Genomic DNA, 6,777 nt, shown 5'->3' on the forward strand with positions numbered 1-6,777 from the left:
TAAAGGCATTGATGAAGTCAAACCCACGTTACACAACATGAGAGATTGCAGAAACATTGAACATCCATCATTCAAGTGTTCACAACCACCTGAAGAAGCTGGGATACATAAGCAAGCTTGATATTTGGGTTCTGCAGGAACTCAAAGAAGTTCATTTGATGGCGTGTATAAACATCTGCAATATGCTCATTAAACGTGAGGGAAACTATCCTTTTTTGAAGTGACTGATCACTGGTGATGAGAAGTGGATTGCTGACAACAATGTGGTGCACAAATGGTCTTGGTCCCAACATGATGATTCACCTCAAACGACATCGAAAGCAGACATTCATCAGAGGAAGGTTATGCTCTCAATGTGGTCAGGTTTTAAAGATGTCGTGTTTTTCGATCTCCTACTAAGGAACCAAATAATCAATTTGAATGTGTACTGTCGGCAATTGGACAGTTTGAATGAATCCATCATCCAGAAATGTCCAGAGCTTGCTAATTGTAAAGGAGCTGTGTTCCATCATGACAACGCAAGACTACACACATGTTTGATCACCCGTTAAAAATTATTAGAGCTTGGATGGGATGTGTTGCCACACCCACCATACTCGCCTGACCATACTCATCAGACTTCCACTTGTTTCACGCTTTTCAAAACTCCTTGCATGGTATAACGTTCAATTCAGATGAGGCTATAAATCAGCACCTTGTTCAGTTTTTCACAAATAAAGACAGGTCCTTCTATGAACGAGGAATTATGAAGCTCACTGAAAGATGGAAAAAGGTTATCGAACAAAATGGGCAATATATCATTGATTGATCTTTATATAAATAAATGACCTTTGAAAAACATAGACAAAATACGTCATGATTTTCCGACAACCCCAATATATTGGCAGGCAGTGGAGACAAAGGAAGCAGTTTTTTTCCAAATTAATTGGTAGATGTTTTTTCAGTAGTCTTTTTCTGAGGCTAAGGAACAAGAAGAGAGGGATACTTTTTTCATGAACTGAGTTGATCCTCTTACCAAACTTTGGGATCTTTATGGAGCCTCAGAATGGAAGTTGTCTGCCACACGCTTTGCCTGAGTGGAAGACTTCCTCTCAGTGTGGTTCTCATTGTCTTGTGGAATACAAGGCCTCCTGTAAGTCTTATCTGGGTTTTATTGAAACCAGATGTTTATAGGATCTCCTTCAAGCTTTAGAAGTAGACCACACTTCCTCTACCTCCTTGTCAGTTCACTACATACCTATTACTGCTTGAGTCATCTTAGCTGTAAGTTGGCTGAGAAAGGAACCAAAGTGCTTGCATTCAGGTGAGCATCTTCTGAGAATTACATCTGACTTATATTTTTTCTTTCTTTCTTTCTTTCTTTCTTTTTTTTTTTTGCAAAATTTACCAACTCTATTCTTTTTAAAAAATTTTAAATTGAGATATAATTGACATATGACATTGTATTAGTTTTAGATGAACATAATGATTTCATATGTGTATATATTGCAAAATGATCACCATGATAACTTTAGCTAACAGCTACCACCATATCATTATTTTTTCTTGTGATAAGAATTTTTAAGGTTTACTTTCTTAACAACTTTCAGGTAACCAGTACATTACTGTTCACTATACTCTAATTTATCCTTTGATGGGAATCTACTCAAGAAGACCTGAGGCTAAGGTAAGTCCATTTCTGTCTTGTAAATGCAAGGTGCATTACCCATTTATTATATCATTTGCCTTTTGGAAAATTGTTTATATACCTGAACCTTTGTAACCTGGAATATTTTACTTCTTTTTATTTAAATTAATGCTAGGCATCTGAGGGATATAATAGATATTTAACATGTGCTAGACGTTGGCCATTTTTTAGTTGCTACGAAAGTTCATTCTCCAAAATCATTTATTCATTCAACAAATAGTTTTTAATGCCTTTCTCTTGCCAGTTACTGCATTCAATCCTGAAATATCTTCCAAGAATCCTCACCTCTCATTATGTAGCATAGACACCCCTTTGAAGAGGACTGTCCTATAGCCTTGTCTGTTCTGTTGCTTGACTCAATACAGTTTTCATTTATCAACTTAAACATGTTTTATAACCTTTGTGGTAGATTAAAAACATGGACATAATCCTTGCTAGTCCCATATCCAAAATCTTTACAATGTGACTTTGCAGCTCCTCCCATCAAAAAGTGACGTCTATTTCCCCATCCCTTGAATCTGGATTGGCGTTGTCACCTGCTTTGGCCAAAACATGTGGAAATGTGACAATGAGCTAGTTTTGAGCTTAGGTCATCAGAGGTATGGCAGGCTTTCACTTTCTTAAATCCCTGTGACCACTCTGTGAGCCAGTTTGGGCTGGCTGGCTGGAGTAGAGATGAGCCATGGCAGCTGAGACCAGAAGAGCCACCCAGCTAAGCCTAGCCCAAATCGCCAAGTTGCAGAATTTTGAGCTAGATAAATGATTGTTTTAAGTCACTATGTTCTGAGATGTTTTTAATGCAGAAAAAGCTTACTAACACAATATTGAAGCAAAATTGAATTTCTTTGTATTTACTTTTAATAGAACCTGTGTTAAGACATAGGAAATTGGCCTCAAAGTGACTTTGTATGTTTTGCTACTTTTATTTTCACTTCATCTGTAGCTATATATATTTATATATTTATTATCTATCTATATGTATATATAGATATCTCTATATCTACATATAAGTATATTTGTCTGTTATCTCCATCTATATTAGGAGGGCAAGCTCAGTCTAAATTGGAATTCAGAGTCCCATAAATCTAATGAAACAGCTGAGCTGGTTGTTATCATAAGCCTGCATTTGGGTGATTTAATTTGCATTGGAAGAAAGAGAGGCCATAATAAAGACACTTTGGAATGAGACCCTCAAGGGAGACATCAGGGAAAAAACATTGTCTCTTCTCAAGCTTGGTGTAATGGACTATGTGTGAATCCGCTGGTATTTTTCTCATTTCTGTAGAACATAATTTGATTGAAAAGAAAACGCCCCAGTTTTGACAACCTGAGGTTCATGCACAGGAGGCTCTGATTTAATGAAGGGCATCAAGGGAGTGGCAGTAGAAAGGTGTGGTCCTAAGGTGGCATTACAGGCGATGGAGGAGAGTAGGGGGAGATAACCTGAGAAAACGGTCTATAAGCTCAAGTGTAGTAGAAAGAGTGAAAAAAATAAATGTGGGAGACTTGGTTGGGAGATGTAGAGTCAAATTACAGTTTTAATATTTACATGAACTTATTGGTCCCTACTGCCTGGTATAGTCCAAAGTTTTTAGGTCATACTAATAGCTAATCATTTACTACCAATGCTCCTTTTAATTATCTTTTAACTGTATGCTAGAAGTTAAATATGAAAAAAGAAAAAGACTGTTAGAAGGGAGATATTAATAAAAATGAATCACCTAATGCCAAATGATAACAATAGATTTTTAGGAGTGAAGAAATTCTAAAGCCAAAATGTACAAACAGAAGCAAAAATAGTCAGATAGCAAGTGAAATATACTTACCTGTCACAAATAATACAGAGAATGAATTAGTGAAGGAAGAGTAATATCATGTTACTAGGAGCATTGTGTTTTTAAAAGTTTTACTACATGTGCCATGATTTAATTTAATTTCTCTTGAAAAACTTTTTTTTAAAATTAAATTTATTAGGGTGACAATGGTTAGTAAAATTACATAGGTGTCAAGTGTACAATTCTATAACACATCATCTATATATCACATTGTGTCCTCACCACGCAGAGTCAGAAACAATTTTAATTCATTATTGTAATACTATTTGTGACAAATGAAACTTGAAACATGACTTATGGAGTCAAATACTTTCTGTTGAACTTTCCATGCTGAAAACAAACAAACAAACAAACAAACAAACAAACAAACAAACAAACAAACAAATAAACAAAACTAACTCAGAATATAATAATTGTTATGTACAAGAATAATTCCAATGAAATTATTTCTGGAAAAGAAATTTACCTCAAGTACGTCAAGTTCTCATTACAAGAAAAATAGCGAAAGATGAAGAAAAACCACATCATTTGAATGGAGCGCTCATCTTTTGTGCTCTGCACGAAATTCCTTTGGATTCCCTCCTACTTCATTAACTACTCCTTTTTGGTCGTCCTCCTCTGCCCCTGATCCATGGATATAAATGCTGCTCAAGGGCCTTCCCTACCTCTGTTTGTTTCTCTCTTGTTATTATCTATATGATAAATCTCATCTAATCTAATGCTTTAACAATTCAAATGATTTCCATTATTTTTACCTCCACTTTTACCCCTCCTCTGAGTGCTTCCCATTCTGACTTCACTGGCACCTCAGTTTTCACATCCTATTGGCACCTCAAACACTAGCCATCTGATCTTAATTAATCAACTCACCTTCATCTCTTTCTTTTTCCTTAACTTCCCATCTATTTTGATGACATTTGAATGCTGATTATCAACTACACTTAAAGCCACAGACTTTGACTTTGCCCAGTTTTGCGCACCAAAGCTGAAAAGTTGCCGAGTTCTCAGTCTATGAATATCTTGCAGCTCTTCTTTCTTTTCTATTCCTTCTGCAACTAACCTAGTTTAGATATCATTACCTCTTACTTGAACCACTGTACTAGTCATCTCACCTGGTACCATGTTTTTCACTTTCATTATTAAATTCATTTGTTCTCCAATTAATTTGATTACATTATGTCTTTGTTTAAACCCTGAAAAGGTTTCCCATTGTTCTTGAATAAAGCCTAAACACATTATCAGTCATTCAAACCCTTTTCATCAAGACCTACCATTCCAAACCTATTTCCAGTTGACTTGCTTTGAGTGCCATAAGGTCTAGTCAAACTCTTCTACACATCCTTTCCTGTGTATGGACAATGATTTCCTGCACCTGTTCCTTTTTATTTGTAGCACTGTATACATTTTTCCCCCCATATCAAAATATCTAAATTATATTTATCCTTAAAAGTCCGGTTCTAATATAATCTCTGTTGAATTCAGCGAAAATGTAGTGAGCATTTATGGTAGATTCTATGCCAAGTACATTATCTCATTTACTTTCATAAAAAGATATTACTATTCTTAACTTCTTATTACACATTTATGTAAATATGTCTCTTACAAAACTGAGGCATAAGTCATATTTAATTCATCTTATACCTCTCATAGTTCTTTGGTAAAGGTAGGTGCTCAATCAATATGGATGCACAAATGAAATACTATCTTAGTATTCAGTAGTTCTTTTTCATTTATGCATAACCTGCACTGTCAAGAAGGATTTAAGAGAGCTTAAATTTTTTTCAATAAAATTTTAAAAAGGAAATAAAAAGTAAAAAAATAAAAAAATAAAATGAATTCATATGTAAGGTTAGTTCATAGTAACCATGAAGAGAAGTCACAAAGAGAGAAATACAATCATTAGTTTATAGTATAACCAATATTCATGAGATGAAAATAAGTTATTAATGAGAAGCTCAATTTTTACTCGAACAAAACTTGAAAGACATTTTTCTAAGATGTTTTCATAAGGAGGATTCTCTTTGATGTAGTAAATAACATCTTCAATACCATACTTAAAGTACAAGAGATGTGTGTTGCCTTAAAAACCAAACTTATCTTCAGTGTGCTTGCTACTCTTTCAAGAATGATAGGTAAGTTACAACAGAATAGAAATAACTGTACAAGAAATGGACTTATTTTAAGACTGGTAGAGAGGATCTTACATTATTCAGGTGACAACTGTATTGAGCTGTTTCACATAAATTGTAGAGGGCATTATGATATACTCCATGTACTCTTTCTTTTTTCTCCTCTCTTTTTAAACAGAAAATGAAAGAGCAATTCAGTGTTGTGATGGGTTTCTTAAGATACCTGGAAGTTATTAGCTCCATAGGGGGTTCTTGTTATATACCCCCTTCCACACAATGGAAGAAATGACAAATACCATCACAGTATGATTATACACATCTGTGATATCAAAACCATAATCACAGATATTATAGCCAGCAATGATGGCAGACAGTAGCAATAATACATATATATGTGTGTACACTCACACATATGCACACATACACACATATATTTCAATATATATTCATGTTACTTCAAAATAGTCTATCACAAACTATTTAAACTTAGGTTTTTTCTCTCTCAAGTCCCAATCCTTTGTCAGATAATTGTCCTATAATGATCATTCTGCTTTTTAGATGATTAAACATATTTAATTACTACAAATAAACTTCTTCATAAATTGTTCTTTAAGAGTAAATAAGAAATTGTGTGTGCTGACAAAAAAACAAACAAACAAACTTTGAATTTCCTATGTAGTGTTTACTGTCAAAAAGCACAATGGGCTTTCAAACAGGTTTTCATAAGGAAAAATTCTGTTTGTTTTGTCACACTTTTTCCATTATTTTAAAAACCAGAGAAAGCCTGAAAACACTGGGAAGTGTGAAAATAACCCCCAATTTTGAGTTTTCAAAATGCTCTTGGGAAGCACATTTTGTGGATAATTGCAGATGCTTTGTGAGAGAGCTTCAGAACCGCATGAGCTTCTGGATTAAGTATATATCATTTTAGAAAACAAAAATTTTTCTTGTGCTGTCTCACTCTGTATAATGAGGCTCATCAATTTATGCCAGTGATGAAAACCGATTGGTTTCGTTGAACAGCTCTATAATGCCTGTTAGTTAAGTCTCTCCTAAAAATCATGAAAATTAATTAAACATCTCCTGAAGTCCTGTAAATTAACTCAAAGATCTCCTAAGGGCCGGC

The sequence above is a fragment of the Hipposideros armiger genome, unplaced genomic scaffold (assembly GCF_001890085.2).
Source record: "Hipposideros armiger isolate ML-2016 unplaced genomic scaffold, ASM189008v1 scaffold_144, whole genome shotgun sequence".
Taxonomy (NCBI): Eukaryota; Metazoa; Chordata; class Mammalia; order Chiroptera; family Hipposideridae; genus Hipposideros; species Hipposideros armiger.